The following is a 5,000-nucleotide window of genomic DNA, read 5'->3' on the forward strand; positions in this document are numbered from 1 at the left end:
TGGCCAACCAGTCAGGACCGTGTGGCCTAATGGATAAGGCGTCTGACTTCGGATCAGAAGATTGAGGGTTCGAGTCCCTTCGTGGTCGCAGTGGCACTTGGTTGATGTGTTCATCTCCTTTTAACGTTCGTAAGAATGTGCTCTCATGACTCCTAAAAGTACAATATCAGTTAGAGGCACGTGACCGTGTCTTAGGCCAAAAACACATTGTCAGAAGTGGGATTTGAACCCACGCCTCCATCTGGAGACCAGAACACCCAAGTATGGGGAAGAAACTACTCTTGAGACTGGCGCCTTAGACCACTCGGCCATCCTGACAAACACAGCTTCCTTTCCTTTTCTTTCCTTTTCCTCTTCCCCCTTGGGAACACTATAAATGTTAAATATCCCTTTGTTATAGTCGGAGGATGAAGAATATCAATGTTTGTTGATTAGAGAGAGAAACAGCAATCTCTTTTTTTTTCAGAAGTGGGAGATCAGTGATAAGTGGAAATCATCTTTTACACATTGTAGTTCATCTTGGATCGCTTTAAAGTGGTTCGAAATCCTTAACGCAGGCCAACCAAACAAGACCGCGTGGCCTAATGGATAAGGTGTCTGACTTCGAATCAGAAGATTGAGGGTTCGAGTCCCTTCGTGGTCGCATATGGTTGACGTGTTCATTTCCTCTTTTAACGTTCGTAAGAATGTGCTCTCATGACTCCTAAGAGTAGAATATCAGTTAGAGGCACGTGACCGTGTCTTAGGCCAAAAACGCATTGTCAGAAGTGGGATTTGAACCTACGGCTCCATCTGGAGACCAGAACACCCAAGTATGGGGAAGAAACTACTCTTGAGTCTGGCGCCTTAGACCACTCGGCCATCCTGACAAACACAGCTACCATACCCTTTCCTCTTCCCCCTTGGGAACACTAAAAATGTTAAATATCCCTTTGTTATTGTCGGAGAATGAAGAATATCAATGTTTGTTGATTAGAGAGAGAAACAGCAATCTTTTTTTTTTTCAGAAGTGGGAGATCAGTGATAAGTGGAAATCATCTTTTACACATTGTAATTAATCTTGGATAGTTTTAAAGTGGTTCGAAATCCTTAACGCAGGCCAACCAAACAAGACCGCGTGGCCTAATGGATAAGGTGTCTGACTTCGAATCAGAAGATTGAGGGTTCGAGTCCCTTCGTGGTCGCATATGGTTGACGTGTTCATTTCCTCTTTTAACGTTCGTAAGAATGTGCTCTCATGACTCCTAAGAGTAGAATATCAGTTAGAGGCACGTGACCGTGTCTTAGGCCAAAAACGCATTGTCAGAAGTGGGATTTGAACCCACGCCTCCATCTGGAGACCAGAACACCCAAGTATGGGGAAGAAACTACTCTTGAGTCTGGCGCCTTAGACCACTCGGCCATCCTGACAAACACAGCTTCCTTACCTTTTCCTCTTCCCCCTTGGGAACACTATAAATGTTAAATATCCCTTTGTTATAGTCGGAGGATGAAGAATATCAATGTTTGTTGATTAGAGAGAGAAACAGCAATCTTTTTTTTTTCAGAGTTGGGAGATCAGTGATAAATGGAAATCATCTTTTACACATTGTAGTTCATCTTGGATCGCTTTAAAGTGGTTCGAAATCCTTAACGCAGGCCAACCAAACAAGACCGCATGGCCTAATGGATAAGGCGTCTGACTTCGGATCAGAAGATTGAGGGTTTGAGTCCCTTGTGGTCGCATTTGGTTGACTTGTTCATTTCCTCTTTTAACGTTCGTAAGAATGTGCTCTCAAGACTCCTAAAAGTAGAATATCAGTTAGAGGCACGTGACCGTGTCTTAGGCCAAAAACGCATTGTCAGAAGTGGGATTTGAACCCACGCCTCCATCTGGAGACCAGAACACCCAAGTATGGGGAAGAAACTACTCTTGAGTCTGGCGCCTTAGACCACTCGGCCATCCTGACAAACACAGCTACCGTACCTTTTCAACTTCCCCCTTGGGAACACTAAAAATGTTAAATATCCCTTTGTTATTGTCGGAGAATGAAGAATATCAATGTTTGTTGATTAGAGAGAGAAACAGCAATCTTTTTTTTTTTCAGAAGTGGGAGATCAGTGATAAGTGGAAATCATCTTTTACACATTGTAATTAATCTTGGATAGTTTTAAAGTAGTTCGGAATCCTTAACATGAGCCAACCAGTCAGGACCGTGTGGCCTAATGGATAAGGCGTCTGACTTCGGATCAGAAAATTGAGGGTTTGAGTCCCTTCGTGGTCGCAGTGGCACTTGGTTGACGTGTTCATCTCCTTTTAACGTTCGTAAGAATGTGCTCTCATGACTCCTAAAAGTAAAATATCAGTTAGAGGCACGTGACCGTGTCTTAGGCCAAAAACGCATTGTCAGAAGTGGGATTTGAACCCACGCCTCCATCTGGAGACCAGAACACCCAAATATGGGGAAGAAACTTCTCTTGAGTTTGGCACCTTAGACCACTCGGCCATCCTGACTAACACAGCTACCGTATCTTTTCCTCTTCCCCCTTGGGAACACTAAAAATTATAAATATCCCTTTGTTATTGTCGGAGAATGAGGAATATCAATGTTTGTTGATTAGAGAGAGAAACAGCAATCTTTTTTTTTTTTCAGAAGTGGGAGATCAGTGATAAGTGGAAATCATCTTTTACACATTGTAATTAATCTTGGATAGTTTTAAAGTAGTTCGGAATCCTTAACTCGGGCCAACCAGTCAGGACCGTGTGGCCTAATGGATAAGGCGTCTGACTTCGAATCAGAAGATTGAGGGTTCGAGTCCCTTCGTGGTCGCAGTGGCACTTGGTTGATGTGTTCATCTCCTTTTAACGTTCGTAAGAATGTGCTCTCATGACTCCTAAAAGTAAAATATCAGTTAGAGGCACGTGACCGTGTCTTAGGCCAAAAACACATTGTCAGAAATGGGATTTGAACCCACGCCTCCATCTGGAGACCAGAACACCCAAGTATGGGGAAGAAACTACTCTTGAGTCTGGCGCCTTAGACCACTCGGCCATCCTGACAAACACAGCTACCATACCCTTTCCTCTTCCCCCTTGGGAACACTAAAAATGTTAAATATCCCTTTGTTATTGTCGGAGAATGAAGAATATCAATGTTTGTTGATTAGAGAGAGAAACAGCAATCTTTTTTTTTTTCAGAAGTGGGATATCAGTGATAAGTGGAAATCATCTTTTACACATTGTAATTAATCTTGGATAGTTTTAAAGTAGTTCGGAATCCTTAACACTGGCCAACCAGTCAGGACCGTGTGGCCTAATGGATAAGGCGTCTGACTTCGGATCAGAAGATTGAGGGTTCGAGTCCCTTCGTGGTCGCAGTGGCACTTGGTTGACGTGTTCATCTCCTTTTAACGTTCGTAAGAATGTGCTCTCATGACTTCTAAAAGTAAAATATCAGTTAGAGGCACGTGACCGTGTCTTAGGCCAAAAACGCATTGTCAGAAGTGGGATTTGAACCCACGCCTCCATCTGGAGACCAGAACACCCAAGTATGGGGAAGAAACTACTCTTGAGTCTGGCACCTTAGACCACTCGGCCATCCTGACAAACACAGCTTCCTTACCTTTTCCTCTTCCCCCTTGGGAACACTATAAATGTTAAATATCCCTTTGTTATAGTCGGAGGATGAAGAATATCAATGTTTGTTGATTAGAGAGAGAAACAGCAATCTCTTTTTTTTTCAGAAGTGGGAGATCAGTGATAAGTGGAAATCATGTTTTACACATTGTAGTTCATCTTGGATCGCTTTGAAGTTGTTCGAAATCCTTAACGCAGGCCAACCAAACAAGACCGTGTGGCCTAATGGATAAGGCGTCTGACTTCGAATCAGAAGATTGAGGGTTCGAGTCCCTTCGTGGTCGCATTTGGTTGACGTGTTCATCTCCTTTTAACGTTCGTAAGAATGTGCTCTCATGACTCCTAAAAGTAAAAAGTCAGTTAGAGGCACGTGACCGTGTCTTAGGCCAAAAATACATTGTCAGAAGTGGGATTTGAACCCACGCCTCCGTCTGGAGACCAGAACACCCAAGTATGGGGAAGAAACTACTCTTGAGTCTGGTGCCTTAGACCACTCGGCCATCCTGACAAACACAGCTTCCTTACTTTTTCCTCTTCCCCCTTGGGAACACTATAAATGTTAAATATCCCTTTGTTATAGTCGGAGGATGAAGAATATCAATGTTTGTTGATTAGAGAGAGAAACAGCAATCTCTTTTTTTTTCAGAAGTGGGAGATCAGTGATAAGTGGAAATCATCTTTTACACATTGTAGTTCATCTTGGATCGCTTTAAAGTGGTTCGAAATCCTTAACGCAGGCCAACGAAACAAGACCGCGTGGCCTAATGGATAAGGCGTCTTACTTCGAATCAGAAGATTGAGGGTTGGAGTCCCTTCGTGGTCGCATTTGGTTGACGTGTTCATCTCCTTTTAACGTTCGTAAGAATGTGCTCTCATGACTCCTAAAAGTAAAATGTCAGTTAGAGGCACGTGACTGTGTCTTAGGCCAAAAACGCATTGTCAGAAGTGGGATTTGAACCCACGCCTCCAGCTGGAGACCAGAACACCCAAATATGGGGAAGAAACTACTCTTGAGTCTGGCGCCTTAGACCACTCGGCCATCCTGACAAACACAGCTTCCTTACCTTTTCCTCTTCCCCCTTGGGAACACTAAAAATGTTAAATATCTCTTTGTTATAGTCGGAGGATGAAGAATATCAATGTTTGTTGATTAGAGAGAGAAACAGCAATCTCTTTTTTTTCAGAAGTGGGAGATCAGTGATAAGTGGAAATCATCTTTTACACATTGTAGTTCATCTTGGATCGATTTAAAGTGGTTCGAAATCCTTAACGCAAGCCAACCAAACTAGACCGCGTGGCCTAATGGATAAGGCGTCTGACTTCGAATCAGAAGATTGAGGGTTCGAGTCCCGTGTGGTCGCATTTGGTTGACGTGTTCATTTCC

At 43.3% G+C, this 5,000-nt stretch overlaps 13 non-coding genes across 13 annotated transcripts; 6 read left to right on the forward strand and 7 right to left on the reverse strand.

Moving 5' to 3' along the window:
* Positions 1-15: 15 nt before the first annotated feature.
* TRNAR-UCG (transfer RNA arginine (anticodon UCG)) lies at positions 16-88 on the forward strand. The gene has a single exon. It is a non-coding gene; the product is annotated as a tRNA-Arg (tRNA).
* A 120-nt stretch (positions 89-208) lies between these two features.
* Positions 209-318, reverse strand: TRNAL-CAA (transfer RNA leucine (anticodon CAA)). Its single transcript has 2 exons — positions 281-318; positions 209-254 (listed from the first exon to the last, which is right to left on the reverse strand). It is a non-coding gene; the product is annotated as a tRNA-Leu (tRNA).
* A 252-nt stretch (positions 319-570) lies between these two features.
* TRNAR-UCG (transfer RNA arginine (anticodon UCG)) lies at positions 571-643 on the forward strand. Its single transcript has one exon. It is a non-coding gene; the product is annotated as a tRNA-Arg (tRNA).
* Positions 644-1,111: 468 nt separating this feature from the next.
* TRNAR-UCG (transfer RNA arginine (anticodon UCG)) lies at positions 1,112-1,184 on the forward strand. The gene has a single exon. It is a non-coding gene; the product is annotated as a tRNA-Arg (tRNA).
* A 116-nt stretch (positions 1,185-1,300) lies between these two features.
* On the reverse strand, positions 1,301-1,410 carry TRNAL-CAA (transfer RNA leucine (anticodon CAA)). Its single transcript has 2 exons — positions 1,373-1,410; positions 1,301-1,346 (listed from the first exon to the last, which is right to left on the reverse strand). It is a non-coding gene; the product is annotated as a tRNA-Leu (tRNA).
* A 429-nt stretch (positions 1,411-1,839) lies between these two features.
* On the reverse strand, positions 1,840-1,949 carry TRNAL-CAA (transfer RNA leucine (anticodon CAA)). The gene is made up of 2 exons: positions 1,912-1,949; positions 1,840-1,885 (listed from the first exon to the last, which is right to left on the reverse strand). It is a non-coding gene; the product is annotated as a tRNA-Leu (tRNA).
* A 788-nt stretch (positions 1,950-2,737) lies between these two features.
* On the forward strand, positions 2,738-2,810 carry TRNAR-UCG (transfer RNA arginine (anticodon UCG)). Its single transcript has one exon. It is a non-coding gene; the product is annotated as a tRNA-Arg (tRNA).
* Positions 2,811-2,930: 120 nt separating this feature from the next.
* On the reverse strand, positions 2,931-3,040 carry TRNAL-CAA (transfer RNA leucine (anticodon CAA)). The gene is made up of 2 exons: positions 3,003-3,040; positions 2,931-2,976 (listed from the first exon to the last, which is right to left on the reverse strand). It is a non-coding gene; the product is annotated as a tRNA-Leu (tRNA).
* Positions 3,041-3,282: 242 nt separating this feature from the next.
* Positions 3,283-3,355, forward strand: TRNAR-UCG (transfer RNA arginine (anticodon UCG)). Its single transcript has one exon. It is a non-coding gene; the product is annotated as a tRNA-Arg (tRNA).
* Positions 3,356-3,475: 120 nt separating this feature from the next.
* On the reverse strand, positions 3,476-3,585 carry TRNAL-CAA (transfer RNA leucine (anticodon CAA)). The gene is made up of 2 exons: positions 3,548-3,585; positions 3,476-3,521 (listed from the first exon to the last, which is right to left on the reverse strand). It is a non-coding gene; the product is annotated as a tRNA-Leu (tRNA).
* Positions 3,586-3,827: 242 nt separating this feature from the next.
* TRNAR-UCG (transfer RNA arginine (anticodon UCG)) lies at positions 3,828-3,900 on the forward strand. Its single transcript has one exon. It is a non-coding gene; the product is annotated as a tRNA-Arg (tRNA).
* Positions 3,901-4,014: 114 nt separating this feature from the next.
* On the reverse strand, positions 4,015-4,124 carry TRNAL-CAA (transfer RNA leucine (anticodon CAA)). The gene is made up of 2 exons: positions 4,087-4,124; positions 4,015-4,060 (listed from the first exon to the last, which is right to left on the reverse strand). It is a non-coding gene; the product is annotated as a tRNA-Leu (tRNA).
* Positions 4,125-4,553: 429 nt separating this feature from the next.
* TRNAL-CAA (transfer RNA leucine (anticodon CAA)) lies at positions 4,554-4,663 on the reverse strand. Its single transcript has 2 exons — positions 4,626-4,663; positions 4,554-4,599 (listed from the first exon to the last, which is right to left on the reverse strand). It is a non-coding gene; the product is annotated as a tRNA-Leu (tRNA).
* Positions 4,664-5,000: the final 337 nt, after the last annotated feature.

This window comes from Hyla sarda, chromosome 9, assembly GCF_029499605.1.
Source record: "Hyla sarda isolate aHylSar1 chromosome 9, aHylSar1.hap1, whole genome shotgun sequence".
In the NCBI taxonomy this organism is placed as follows: domain Eukaryota; kingdom Metazoa; phylum Chordata; class Amphibia; order Anura; family Hylidae; genus Hyla; species Hyla sarda.